Below are 14900 nucleotides of genomic sequence, written 5' to 3'. Positions count from 1 at the left end.
AGGGAGCCTAGCTGTAGATGGGCTTGTGGTGGCCTCTGAACCTCATGAGTAAGGGAGCCTAGCTGTGGATGGGCTTGTGGTGGCCTCTGAACCTCATAAGGAAGGGAGCCTAGCTGTAGGTAGGCCAGTGGTGGCCGCTGCACCTCATAAGGAAGGGAGCCTAGCTGTAGATGGGCCTGTGGTGGCCTCTGCGCCTCATAAGGAATGGAGCCTAGCTGTAGGTAGGACAGTGGTGGCCTCTGAACCGCATGAGTAAGGGAGCCTAGCTGTAGATGGGCCTGTGGTGGCCTCTGAACCTCATGAGGAAGTGAGCCTAGCTGTAGATGGGCTTGTGGTGGCCTCTGAACCTCATAAGGAAGGGAGCCTAGATGTAGGTAGGCCAGTGGTGGCATCTGCACCTCATAAGGAAGGGAGCCTAGCTGTAGGTTGGCGTTGGTGACCTCCGAACCTCATAAGGAAGAGAGCCGAGCTGTAGGTAGACCAGTGGTGGCCTCTGCACCTCATAAGGAAGGGAGCCTAGCTGTATGTAGGCCAGTGGTGGCCTCTGAACCTCATAAGGAAGAGAGCCTAGCTGTAGGTAGGCCAGTGGTGGCCTCTGCACCTCATAAGGAAGGGAGCCTAGCTGTAGGTAGGACAGTGGTGGCCTCTGAACCGCATGAGTAAGGGAGCCTAGCTGTAGATGGGCCCGTGGTGGCCTCTGAACCTCATGAGGAAGGGAGCCTAGCTGTAGATGGGCCTGTGGTGGCCTCTGCGCCTCATAAGGAATGGAGCCTAGCTGTAGGTAGGACAGTGGTGGCCTCTGAACCGCATGAGTAAGGGAGCCTAGCTGTAGATGGGCCTGTGGTGGCCTCTGAACCTCATGAGCAAGGGAGCCTAGCTGTAGATGGGCTTGTGGTGGCCTCTGAACCTCATAAGGAAGGGAGCCTAGCTGTAGGTAGGCCAGTGGTGGCATCTGCACCTCATAAGGAAGGGAGCCTAGCTGTAGGTTGACGTTGGTGACCTCCGAACCTCATAAGGAAGAGAGCCTAGCTGTAGGTAGGCCATTGGTGGCCTCTGAACCTCATGAGGAAGGGAGCCTAGCTGTAGATGGGCTTGTGGTGGCCTCTGAACCTCATGAGGAAGGGAGCCTAGCTGTAGATGGGCTTGTGGTGGCCTCTGAACCTCATAAGGAAGGGAGCCTAGCTGTAGGTTGACGTTGGTGACCTCCGAACCTCATAAGGAAGGGAGCCTAGCTGTAGGTTGACGTTGGTGACCTCCGAACCTCATAAGGAAGAGAGCCTAGCTGTAGGTAGGCCAGGGTTGGCCTCTGAACCTCATGAGTAAGGGAGCCTAGCTGTGGATGGCCAGTGGTGCCCTCTGAACCTCATGAAGAAGGGAGCCTAGTTGTGGATGGGCCAGTGCTGGCCTCTGAACCTCATGAGGAAGGGAGCCTAGCTTTAGGTAGGCCAGTGGCGGCCTTGTGAGGAAGGAAGGCTAGCTGTGGATGGGCCAGTGGTGGCCTCTGAACCTCATGAGTAAGGGAGCCTAGCTGTGGATGGCCAGTGGTGCCCTCTGAACCTCATGAAGAAGGGAGCCTAGTTGTGGATGGGCCAGTGCTGGCCTCTGAACCTCATGAGGAAGGGAGCCTAGGTGACGATGGGCCAGTGGTGGCCTCTGAACCTCATGAGTAAGGGAGCCTAGCTGTGGATGGGCCAGTGGTGCCCTTTGAACCTCATGAGTAAGGGAGCTTAGCTGTGTATGGGCCAGTGGTGGCCTCTGAACCTCATAAGGAAGGAGCCTAGCTTTGGATGGGCCAGTGGTGCCCTCTGAACCTCATGAGTAAGAGAGCCTAGCTGTGGATGGGCCAGTGGTGGCCTCTGAACCTTGTGAGTAAGGGTGCCTAGCTGTAGTTAGGCCACTGGTGTCATCTGAACCTCATGAGAAAGGGAGCCTAGCTGTGGATGGGCCAGTGGTGGCCTCTGAACCTCATGAGTAAGGGAGCCTAGCTGTGGATGGGACAGTGGTGGCCTCTAAACATTATAAGGAAGGGTGCTTAGCTGAAGATGGGACAGTGGTGGCCTCTGAACCTCATGAGGAAGGGAGCCTAGCTGTAGGTTGGCGTTGGTGACCTCTGAGGCTCATAAGGAAGGGAGCCTAGCTGTGGATGGGCTTGTGGTGGCCTCTGAACCTCATGAGGAAGGGAGCCTAGCTGTAGGTAGGCCAGTGGTGGCCTCTGCACCTCATAAGGAAGGGAGCCTAGCTGTAGATGGGCTTGTGGTGGCCTCTGCGCCTCATAAGGAAGGGAGCCTAGCTGTAGGTAGGACAGTGGTGGCCTCTGAACCGCATGAGTAAGGGAGCCTAGCTGTAGGTAGGACAGTGGTGGCCTCTGAACCTCATAAGGAAGGGAGCCTAGCTGTAGATGGGCTTGTGGTGGCCTCTGCGCCTCATGAGGAAGGGAGCCTAGCTGTAGGTTGGCGTTGGTGACCTCTGAACCTCATGAGGAAGGGAGCCTAGCTGTAGATGGGCTTGTGGTGGCCTCTGAACCTCATGAGTAAGGGAGCCTAGCTGTGGATGGGCTTGTGGTGGCCTCTGAACCTCATAAGGAAGGGAGCCTAGCTGTAGGTAGGCCAGTGGTGGCCGCTGCACCTCATAAGGAAGGGAGCCTAGCTGTAGATGGGCCTGTGGTGGCCTCTGCGCCTCATAAGGAATGGAGCCTAGCTGTAGGTAGGACAGTGGTGGCCTCTGAACCGCATGAGTAAGGGAGCCTAGCTGTAGATGGGCCTGTGGTGGCCTCTGAACCTCATGAGGAAGTGAGCCTAGCTGTAGATGGGCTTGTGGTGGCCTCTGAACCTCATAAGGAAGGGAGCCTAGATGTAGGTAGGCCAGTGGTGGCATCTGCACCTCATAAGGAAGGGAGCCTAGCTGTAGGTTGGCGTTGGTGACCTCCGAACCTCATAAGGAAGAGAGCCTAGCTGTAGGTAGACCAGTGGTGGCCTCTGCACCTCATAAGGAAGGGAGCCTAGCTGTATGTAGGCCAGTGGTGGCCTCTGAACCTCATAAGGAAGAGAGCCTAGCTGTAGGTAGGCCAGTGGTGGCCTCTGCACCTCATAAGGAAGGGAGCCTAGCTGTAGGTAGGACAGTGGTGGCCTCTGAACCGCATGAGTAAGGGAGCCTAGCTGTAGATGGGCCCGTGGTGGCCTCTGAACCTCATGAGGAAGGGAGCCTAGCTGTAGATGGGCCTGTGGTGGCCTCTGCGCCTCATAAGGAATGGAGCCTAGCTGTAGGTAGGACAGTGGTGGCCTCTGAACCGCATGAGTAAGGGAGCCTAGCTGTAGATGGGCCTGTGGTGGCCTCTGAACCTCATGAGCAAGGGAGCCTAGCTGTAGATGGGCTTGTGGTGGCCTCTGAACCTCATAAGGAAGGGAGCCTAGCTGTAGGTAGGCCAGTGGTGGCATCTGCACCTCATAAGGAAGGGAGCCTAGCTGTAGGTTGACGTTGGTGACCTCCGAACCTCATAAGGAAGAGAGCCTAGCTGTAGGTAGGCCATTGGTGGCCTCTGAACCTCATGAGGAAGGGAGCCTAGCTGTAGATGGGCTTGTGGTGGCCTCTGAACCTCATGAGGAAGGGAGCCTAGCTGTAGATGGGCTTGTGGTGGCCTCTGAACCTCATAAGGAAGGGAGCCTAGCTGTAGGTTGACGTTGGTGACCTCCGAACCTCATAAGGAAGGGAGCCTAGCTGTAGGTTGACGTTGGTGACCTCCGAACCTCATAAGGAAGAGAGCCTAGCTGTAGGTAGGCCAGGGTTGGCCTCTGAACCTCATGAGTAAGGGAGCCTAGCTGTGGATGGCCAGTGGTGCCCTCTGAACCTCATGAAGAAGGGAGCCTAGTTGTGGATGGGCCAGTGCTGGCCTCTGAACCTCATGAGGAAGGGAGCCTAGCTTTAGGTAGGCCAGTGGCGGCCTTGTGAGGAAGGAAGGCTAGCTGTGGATGGGCCAGTGGTGGCCTCTGAACCTCATGAGTAAGGGAGCCTAGCTGTGGATGGCCAGTGGTGCCCTCTGAACCTCATGAAGAAGGGAGCCTAGTTGTGGATGGGCCAGTGCTGGCCTCTGAACCTCATGAGGAAGGGAGCCTAGGTGACGATGGGCCAGTGGTGGCCTCTGAACCTCATGAGTAAGAGAGCCTAGCTGTGGATGGGCCAGTGGTGGCCTCTGAACCTTGTGAGTAAGGGTGCCTAGCTGTAGTTAGGCCACTGGTGTCATCTGAACCTCATGAGAAAGGGAGCCTAGCTGTGGATGGGCCAGTGGTGGCCTCTGAACCTCATGAGTAAGGGAGCCTAGCTGTGGATGGGACAGTGGTGGCCTCTAAACATTATAAGGAAGGGTGCTTAGCTGAAGATGGGACTGTTGTGGCCTCTGAACCTCATGAGGAAGGGAGCCTAGCTGTAGGTTGGCGTTGGTGACCTCTGAGGCTCATAAGGAAGGGAGCCTAGCTGTGGATGGGCTTGTGGTGGCCTCTGAACCTCATGAGGAAGGGAGCCTAGCTGTAGGTAGGCCAGTGGTGGCCTCTGCACCTCATAAGGAAGGGAGCCTAGCTGTAGATGGGCTTGTGGTGGCCTCTGCGCCTCATAAGGAAGGGAGCCTAGCTGTAGGTAGGACAGTGGTGGCCTCTGAACCGCATGAGTAAGGGAGCCTAGCTGTAGATGGGCCTGTGGTGGCCTCTGAACCTCATGAGGAAGGGAGCCTAGCTGTAGATGGGCTTGTGGTGGCCTCTGAACCTCATAAGGAAGGGAGCCTAGCTGTAGGTTGGCGTTGGTGACCTCCGAACCTCATAAGGAAGAGAGCCTAGCTGTAGGTAGGCCAGTGGTGGCCTCTGCACCTCATAAGGAAGGGAGCCTAGCTGTAGGTAGGACAGTGGTGGCCTCTGAACCTCATGAGGAAGGGAGCCTAGCTGTAGATAGGCCAGTGGTGACCTCTGCACCTCATAAGGAAGGACGCCTAGCTGTCGTTAGGCCAGTGGTGGCCTCTTAACCTCATGAAGAACTGAGCTTAGCTGTGGATGGGCCAGTGGTGGCCTCTGAACCGCATGAGGAAGGGGGGCTAGCTATGGACTCTGAACCTCATAAGGAAGGGAGCCTAGCTGTAGGTATGTGTTGGTGGCCTCCAAACCTCATAAGGAAGGGAGCCTAGCTGTAGGTAGGCCAGGGTTGGCCTCTGAACCTCATGAGGAAGGGAGCCTAGCTGTGGATGGGCCAGTGGTGTCCTTTTAACCTCATGAGTAAGAGAGCCTAGTTGTGGATGGGCCAGTGGTGGCCTCTGAACCTCATACGGAAGGGAGCCTAGCTTTAGGTAGGCCAGTGGTGGCCTTGTGAGGAAGGAAGGCTAGCTGTGGTTGGGCCAGTGGGGGCCTCTGAACCTCATAAGGAAGGGAGCCTAGCTTTGGATGGGCCAGTGGTGCCCTCTGAACCTCATGAGTAAGGGAGCCTAGCTGTGGATGGGCCAGTGGTGGCCTCTGAACCTCGTGAGTAAGGGTGCCTAGCTGTAGTTAGGCCACTGGTGTCCTCTGAACCTCATGAGGAAGGGAGCGTAGCTGTGGCTGGGCCAGTGGTGACCTTTGATCCTCATGAGGAAGGGAGCCTAGCTGTGGATGGGCCAGTGGTGCCCTCTGAACCTCATGAGGAAGGGAGCCTAGCTGTGGATGGGCCAGTGGTGCCCTCTGAACCTCATAAGGAAGGGAGCGTAGCTTTGGATGGGCCAGTGGTGCCCTCTGAACCTCGTGAGTAAGGGTGCCTAGCTGTGGATGGGCTTGTGGTGGCCTCTGAACCTCATGAGGAAGGGAGCCTAGCTGTATGTAGGCCAGTGGTGGCCTCTGAACCTCATGAGGAAGGGAGCCTAGCTGTAGGTAGGCCAGTGGTGGCCTCTGCACCTCATAAGGAAGGGAGCCTAGCTGTAGATGGGCTTGTGGTGGCCTCTGCGCCTCATAAGGGAGGGAGCCTAGCTGTAGGTAGGACAGTGGTGGCCTCTGAACCGCATGAGTAAGGGAGCCTAGCTGTAGATGGGCCTGTGGTGGCCTCTGAACCTCATGAGGAAGGGAACCTAGCTGTAGATGGGCTTGTGGTGGCCTCTGAAGCTCATAAGGAAGGGAGCCTAGCTGTAGGTAGGCCAGTGGTGGCATCTGCACCTCATAAGGAAGGGAGCCTAGCTGTAGGTTGGCGTTGGTGACCTCCGAACCTCATAAGGAAGAGAGCCTAGCTGTAGGTAGGCCAGTGGTGGCCTCTGCACCTCATAAGGAAGGGAGCCTAGCTGTATGTAGGCCAGTGGTGGCCTCTGAACCTCATAAGGAAGAGAGCCTAGCTGTAGGTAGGACAGTGGTGGCCTCTGAACCGCATGAGTAAGGGAGCCTAGCTGTAGATGGGCCTGTGGTGGCCTCTGAACCTCATGAGGAAGGGAGCCTAGCTGTAGGTAGGCCAGTGGTGGCATCTGTACCTCATAAGGAAGGGAGCCTAGCTGTAGATAGGCCAGTGGTGGCCTCTGCACCTCATAAGGAAGGACGCCTAGCTGTCGTTAGGCCAGTGGTGGCCTCTTAACCTCATGAAGAAGTGAGCTTAGCTGTAGATGGGCCAGTGGTGGCCTCTGAACCTCATGAGGAAGGGGGGCTAGCTGTGGACTCTGAACCTCATAAGGAAGGGAGCCTAGCTGTAGGTATGTGTTGGTGGCCTCCAAACCTCATAAGGAAGGGAGCCTAGCTGTAGGTAGGCCAGGGTTGGCCTCTGAACCTCATGAGGAAGGGAGCCTAGCTGTGGATGGGCCAGTGGTGTCCTTTTAGCCTCATGAGTTAGAGAGCCTAGCTGTGGATGGGCCAGTGGTGACCTCTGAACCTCATAAGGAAGGGAGCCTAGCTTTAGGTAGGCCAGTGGTGGCCTTGTTAGGAAGGAAGGCTAGCTGTGGATGGGCCAGTGGTGGCATCTGCACCTCATAAGGAAGGGAGCCTAGCTGTGGATGGGCCAGTGGTGGCCTCTGAACCTCATGAGGGAGGGAGCCTAGCGGTAGGTGGGCCAGTGGTGGCCTCTGAACCTCATGAGGAAGAGAGCCTAGCTGTAGATAGGCCAGTGGTGGCCTCTGAACATTATAAGGAAGGGAGCTTAGCTGAAGATGGGACAGTGGTGGCCTCTGAACCTCATGAGGGAGGGAGCCTAGCTGTAGATAGGCCAGTGGTGGCCTCTGAACATTATAAGGAAGGGAGCTTAGCTGAAGATGGGACAGTGGTGGCCTCTGAACCTCATGAGGGAGGGAGCTTAGCCGAAGATGGGCTTGTAGTGTCCTCTGAACCTCATAAGGAAGGGAGCCTAGCTGTAGGTTGGCCAGTGGTGGCCTCTGAACCTCATGAGGAAGGGAGCCTAGCTGTGGATGGGCCAGTGGTGCCCTCTGAACCTCATGAGTAAGGGAGCCTAGCTGTGGATGGGCCAGTGGTGGCCTCTGAACCTCATAAGGAAGGGAGCCTAGCTGTGTATGGGCCAGTGGTGGCCTCTGAACCTCATGAGGAAGGGAGCCTAGCTGTGTATGGGCCAGTGGTGGCCTCTGAACCTCATAAGGAAGGGAGCCTAGCTGTGTATGGGCCAGTGGTGGCCTCTGAACCTCATAAGGAAGGGAGCCTAGCTTTGGATGGGCCAGTGGTGCCCTCTGAACCTCATGAGTAAGGGAGCCTAGCTGTGGATGGGCCACTGGTGTCCTCTGAACCTCATGAGGAAGGGAGCGTAGCTGTGGATGGGCCACTGGTGTCCTCTGAACCTCATGAGGAAGGGAGCGTAGCTGTGGCTGGGCCAGTGGTGGCCTCTGAACCTCATGAGTAAGGGAGCCTAGCTGTGGATGGGACAGTGGTGGCCTCTGAACATTATAAGGAAGGGAGCTTAGCTGAAGATGGGACAGTGGTGGCCTCTGAACCTCATCGGGAAGAGAGCCTAGCTGTGGATGGGCCAGTGGTGTCCTCTGAACCTCATATGGAAGGGAGCCTAGCTGTAGGTGTAAACGGTCCAGGTGCCCTCTGCACATCAAGGAAGGGAGCCTAGATGTAGGTGGGCCTGTGGTGGCCTCTTAACATCAAGGAAAGGAGCCTAGCAGTAGGTAGACGTTGGTGGCCTCCGAACCAAATAAAGGAAGGAAGCCTAGCTGTAGGTAGGCGTTGGTGGCCTCGGAACCTCCTATGTAAATGTAAATGTAAATGTATTTGAGCTTATATAGCGCACAGCTACCCACAAAGGGTTTCCCGGCGCTTGCATAGGGAACCCGTCCTGGTATTCCCCTGTGAGATAACCCCGGCAGGGTATCCACAAGGTGAAAGCCAGGCATCCCGCCGTGAGGGGCCGTTGTGGAGATTAAGCAAGCTATTGCCCAGAGTCGCAGAGTGTGAACCCGTGAGTCGAGAAGGCACCGGAGCGAGAATTATCGAGTCCGTGGAATTTTTGAGCCCAAGACCCGCCGAGGCGGGGAATTGAACCCTGGTCCAGGGCCGATCTCAGCTTCCGGGTCTGCCGCCTCTAACCCCTGAGCCACACTTCTCCTATGGAAGTGAGCCAGCTGTAGGTGAGCCAGTGGTGGCCTCTGAACCTCATGAGGAAGGGAGCCTAGCTGTGGATGGGCCAGTGGTGGCCTCTGAACCTCATGAGGAAGGGAGCCTAGCTGTGGATGGGTCAGTGGTGGCCTCTGAACCTCATGAGGAAGGGAGCCTAGCTGAAGATGGGCCAGTGGTCGCCACCTGGACAGAGACCTTGGACGTGCTGGTTGATCATGTGCCATATGGGCTCCACTCATGGGAGCTCGCTGCGTGGACTAAAGTTAGCCAATCCAGTGCAGTCGTTAATAGGCTTATAGCCCAGACTTTAATGTACTGCTGGAGGCTTATATACAGATGCATAGAACAGAGCTCTCCTGCCCACCCTTGGGTTTGAGCTTGCAGTCTACTTGGTTCAGGGTTCTCTGAAGTAAATACCTTTTTCTTGCTCACAACTGTTGCCGCTCCCCAGTACAGGCCTATTCTCCCCAGCAGAGACGGGTCCAAATAGCCCCATTGACCGGTTCGAACACTGGCTTTCCCAGGTTGTGGAACAAAGACCTAGGAGAGCGGGCCTGAACCAGAGCCCCTTTCTTGGAGGAAGAGTTTGTCTTGCTACATGGTAGGCTCCTTTTCTCTCACAAGTTACAAACAGTGTGTGAAGTGTCAGTGGCTCAGGTAACCATAGCAGTATAGGTGATCCACCCTGTCGAAAGGTTCGACAGCCTCACACTTCTCCTTTTTATTATATTGTTCTTTATTCAGTTTTCATCGTCATAAGAAAATAAGTACAGTGCCATCGGTCCTCCAAGAGATTTTTTCAATCGGCTCCGCCACTTCTGACCAGTCTTGTTGCATGCAGGCAAATTCCCAGACCATGTGTAAGAAGTCCACACTCGTCTGCAGCCATCTTGGACAGGTGTCGGGTGTGCCAGGGTACATTGTGCTATATTTGGGTACAGGGTCTTTTGTTGTAGATAATTCAGTTGGGTGAACCAGAACCTAGGGTTTCTCATAACTGACTTTAGGTATGCCAGGAATCCATTCCTTATCTGTTAGTTCTCTCCCAAGCTTCAACCCTCAACTTTATCTCGGCCATGACCTATCAATATAGAATGCAGGGGTCACGGCATATCTGTCATTCCTGCACGTCCATATTCAGATCTTGTGGTCTGATTATGCTTCAAAGCCCATGTACTATCCTTGTTGCAGCATTATATACAGTAAACAAGCCTGCACTCAATCCTTATTCGTCTCTCGCTTCTTCGAAAGTAAGGAGGCGACCCCCTTGCATACAGATCTCCCTCCTCCAGGGTTTCAGCCTCCTGCCTATGGGGTTTTTTCATATCATCTAGACAGATTCCCAAACTTTGGGCGTCAGCCCTCAGCGCACACCTTCTCTAACAGTATGCAGCCACACGAAGGGCCCTAGGCTATGAGCTCCGACATGCAATTGCATTAAGCAGGAACACGAGTGGGCTTTCCATTTAAATGTGACTCTTATCTTCTGACCTTCTTGGTCAATCTCACATCCCAGCCACAGCTGTGGCCATATTTATTGTGGAGCTGTGTGATATGCTTCCAGGTGCGGGTTACCATTCCTCCCTCTCCTAAAGGTTTTATGGTTCTGTCACAGGCAATCCTCTTCCTTCACGTGCCAATGTTAGATCAGATAAAGGCTGTTCACTGTTTTAAAATATGACCTTTGTAGTGATCAGCATCTCCGCTGTGACAGTTCTCCCCAATTGCCTCAAAACTGAGCTGCCCTCAAAATCGTTGGACGCCTTAATGGACATAAAAACCCTCCCCAGATTTCTAACCTGTGCAGCCTAGTGTTTTCATTGTATACCTGGGCCTCTAGATATTTAAAGCTCAGTTTCCCATTTAAGCAGGGAGGCACAGGGTCTCACCGCACTTGGGTCTAATATTGGGTGTATTGCAAACAGGCACGACTCACCTTAATTCCACAAACAAGACAGCTCTCCGAACTTCCTCAATCCTTCCATTACTTTTGGCAGACAGGCTCCAGGATGCTCTTAGAAACAAGAGGGCATTGTCCGCATAAAGCGCGATCACATGGGCATTTCACTTCAGAGACGCACTCTGCATCAAAAAGCAACAGCAAAAGGAGACATCTGAAATCTGACTTTCCTGCAATGATAGCGCAGAGATACCCCTTTGGGGGTGATTCCTGCGCTTTATAAATGTTATACATACATACATCCCCAATGGTTTTGTGTATGACAGTTGAGCCGAACCCCAATTGAAGTCAAAGAATTCAACGGTATCCTCCTTTCATCTCCTCACAATTTCCTTCTCCAATAGCATCGCAGAGTGATCTGACTGGTGGATCCCAACGTGTGTAATACTCTTGACTTGTTCCCATAAACCTATGTCCAACATAATATAATCTATTCTCGACTGGTGATGATATTTCTTGTTTACGTACGTGTATCCTCTTTAATCCCCCATCCTCCATCTCCAACTATCATATAATCCCAGTTGCTTCATCATAGATTTTATCTGCCTCTTCATTTTCTGGTTTACACTTGCTCTAGTACCAGCCGATCTATCCAAGGTACCGTCTAACATCACATTAAAATCCCCAGCCAAAAAAAGTGGGTCTGAGGGAAAAGATAACTCCACTGATAGCTCTTGCAGTGGTGCTATAGCATCCACATTAGGCCCGTAATACCCTGCTAACATGAAACAAGCCCCCTAACTTTTAGGAATCAATCTTTTTTATTAACGGAAGGCATAGTTGAAAGACACAGCTTCCTACCTACATTATCATTCCGGCAGAGTGATTAAATAGTACATGACACAGCACGTATAGCCAACAAAGCCCCCTAACTTTTAATCTTGCTACAACCCATCTGCCACATGTGTCTGAGTTACTTTGTTTAATAGAAATGTTTGGGTCTTGTTTTATTAATATTGCCACTCCTTTGGTTACGAAAGTTTGCTTAGTGCACACCATTTGTTTCACCCACTTTTTGGACTTAAGTACTTCCTTACACTCTTTCTCAGACAAATGCGTCACCTGAAGCACACAGATCTGGGCATTACAATCTTTTATATGCTGGAGGATACACTCACTCCTTGGCTTCACCCTTAACCCATTAACGTTCCAAGATAAAATCTTCAGACTCAATCTCTGTCCCTCTCCATATTTCTATTTTAGTAATCTTCTCAACTAGCTGATCTGAGACTTCAGGGGATTTTTTTTTCTTTTTTCCCCTAATGCTTCTCACCCAGTGAGCCCTTCTCTTTTGCCTCCCTCCCCCCGCCCCCGGAGAATCCCCCCCCCTTTCTAATAGCCTAAGACTATAAGTTTTCTCGCAGGTGTGTTTCTATCCCTACCTTTATATCTATTAAAATACATTTCAAACCACTATTTATTGCACTTCCTAACTAGCTACCACGTTCATGTGTCTAATTACAAATCTATTTACAGGATCCTATAAAGTCATCCACTTAACTCTCCGCTCAGAAATTAAACATCTTGTTATTCATCATAAGTTTTAGCACCGCTGGGAATTTCATCTGCACGGAGGCTCCTAACTCCTTCAACTGGTCCATTCTCTTGCCCAACTCCCATTGCCTGTTGGAGGTAATGTAGGAGAGATCTGACCTCATTTTGCAAGATATCTCCTCTACCTTTACTGTTTTCATTTTCAGAGCACGGGATAAAGCCTTCTCTTTCCGAGAGTAAGTAAGGAAATTTACCAAAATCCACCTGGGTTTACTTCTGTTTGGATTAAGCCTAAAAGGATCCCTATGTACTCTCTGGATGTCCCTACCCAACTTTTGCTCAGTCTCTTCTAGATGGAGTCCTGTTTTAATCAGCTTAACTGCCAGACCTTTTAGGTCATCTCCCTCCACCTGGCACATTTAAAATCCGTAGATTATTTCTCCTTTGGTTGTTCTCCATCCTTTCCTCCCAATCCTGACTCCCATGTTCTCTCGATCTCAAGGTTTTTATTTGTTCTTCATTTGTCTGTATCTTGCCCTTGAGTTCCTCTACTGTTGCCTCTAAAACTGTTGTTCTTACTGTAAGATCATCCAATTTTATCTCTAGCACCCCACAAGCTGATTTAATCTCTTTTTGGTTCCCTTCAAACCCCTTGAACCTATTTCTAATCTTGGCTGTAAGTGTCAGAACACCCAGGACTGCTCCCCGTGTTGACTTCTTCGCCCTGCTCACTTTGAGTCTTATCTTTTCTCTCTTTTGTGTTCAATTTCTGTCCTGGATTAGGTTCTTCTGTCCCCTTTTTTAGGTCGAGCTGGAGTTGCATCCGATAGGATGCTCCAGTTCGACAACTTTAGTGAGCCGTCTCGGGGGAATTAGGGACAGGAGGGTGTTACGCGCCTCTGTTGCCGATTTGGCTGGATTTGGGTGCGTGAATGCGCACGCTTTCGCGTTGGCACGCAGGCACACACACGCGCGCACACACACACACACACACACACATACAGGCAAACTCACCCGCCTCCCCTACCCCCTCCAACCCCCACCCTCCCCCTGTCCAAGAAGCCGGCTGCCCGGTGTGAACGGAAAGAACCTCTTCTGCAAAGAAATGTTCTGGGAAACCTCATTCTGGCTCAGATGTAGGGGCGAGCATGCGGCAACACAATCGAGCTTACTAACTGGGCAGTAGGACCAGGAAAACCTAGCAAGACACTCACCATCATGCCGCGCTCGTCGCCTGGCCGCCACAAGTACATCTTCAGTCCCGCTCCCAGGCAAAAGCATGCAGTTTCACTTTCGAGACGCCATTGGCACTTACACTAAGTGCACATGTAAACACAGCATTCAACATGTAAGTCTTGCTTTAAATGTACAGCATACCCCACTTACCAATCTTCATCGGCATACTGCAGCACCACGCGGGGCTCCGTATTGATCACAGGAGCCCCGCCTGAAAATCCTGCTTTGGCCGTGCGGCATTCACGAAGGCACCCTTCTGGACTTCTGCTATTTTTTCCTTGGGCGCTTTGGTGTCCCCCTCCCTAGGCCGCATGAGTCGCGCAGCATTCCGTAAACTACGGCGGCATTTAAAGTCTGCCGTGCCGCCACTGGGCACGACCCGCAGAACTAGGGACAGCGCATGTGCGAGCAGCCCTGTCGCCCCCACCCCGTCTCCTCCCCTGCCCAGATGGGGGCACGAACCGCAGATCCAGGGACAGCGCATGCGCGAGCAGCCCTCGCGCTCCACCCCGTCTCCTCCCCGGCCCGGATGTGGAGCACGGGTGCCGCAGTGCTTTTCTGTCTGGTCGGATGGTCTGAGGCGGGTGACAGGTAGGTCTGAAATTATTAAAATGTCACACATGGCAATCTGAAACCTTGGCAGCTATGCATGAATGGTGATCGTTTGGACATGAAGGTAGTCTGTCCCCAGGCTCAACGCTGCTGGCGACGCCCTCTTTCACTTTCCACTTTCACTTTGGGTTAAGCAAGCCAAAGCCTGCTTGCTCTTTCATGTAAATATTTCGACGATTGCACCTTATCTAAAGAGGATTAGATTACCTATGGAGCCTTAAATGGGCATGGGATATTCTGCAACAGTGCCTGGGGCAGGAAGTTCCACTGTGTTAAGGGGTCAGGCTCACGTCGGGCACTGTCTGGCATCTGTATTTTTTGTGCACTAGACTGCACTTCAGGAGTGTTAACAGGTAACCTCAATGGTGAAACTCGTGCACAGAAGTTAGTAGCTCACAGCCGGTTGTGTAAAGGTCGGTGGCGAGGTGCTATCGGACGCCATGTTCGTGTCAGTGATCAGGGCCTTCTTTGCCCACTTGAGGCCTAAACAGCCCGTAATGTCTAATGATTCCGGCAACATGGCCCCAGGGCTACTAACGTGCACCCAGAGCTGCATGAAAATCTGCAGCACTGCTTTAGTGGTGGGCAAAAAACTGCGCAACGCCAAAGACATCCCCTTCCATTGTGCCCTTTCTGTGCAAGGCTTAGTTAGCACTATGCCACCGCGCACAGGCACGCGTGCAGTGTTGTGTCGACGAGGGGGCCGCGCTTTTGTGCAAGCTTCTTGTTAAGTACTGAATGCATAGGATACCTCTGATTTTCAATGAGTCTGTTTAGAGCGCGCCCTTTGATAGTCATTTCCCCTCCCACCATGAAAGACCCAGTGCTCCCCCTGCCTTGCGAACCGTGAGCTATGCATGTCATCGAAGCCCAGGTACTAAGGTCAGCGGAAATGACATCATCACTCAGAGGTACTAGTGACCAGGAACAGAGTTCCTTCACTTCTTACTGAAGTTAACAGGAAGGTGACACTGGGTGTTTTACAAAACTTTCACATCACTTAAATTAATAAATATCTATTTTCAACAGCAATGAAATAAATGCTCGATGCTCTG

The 14900-nt window shown here is 52.7% G+C and overlaps 1 protein-coding gene across 2 annotated transcripts in view; it reads left to right on the top strand.

The window, feature by feature from the left end:
* Nucleotides 1–14900, top strand: part of GBA2 (glucosylceramidase beta 2) — a 228021-nt gene that overhangs the window by 151472 nt on the left and 61649 nt on the right. The gene's annotated exons all lie outside the window — the stretch shown is intronic.

The sequence above is a fragment of the Lissotriton vulgaris genome, chromosome 3_1 (assembly GCF_964263255.1).
Source record: "Lissotriton vulgaris chromosome 3_1, aLisVul1.2, whole genome shotgun sequence".
In the NCBI taxonomy this organism is placed as follows: Eukaryota; Metazoa; Chordata; class Amphibia; order Caudata; family Salamandridae; genus Lissotriton; species Lissotriton vulgaris.
This window is presented reverse-complemented; position numbering and strand designations above follow the sequence as displayed.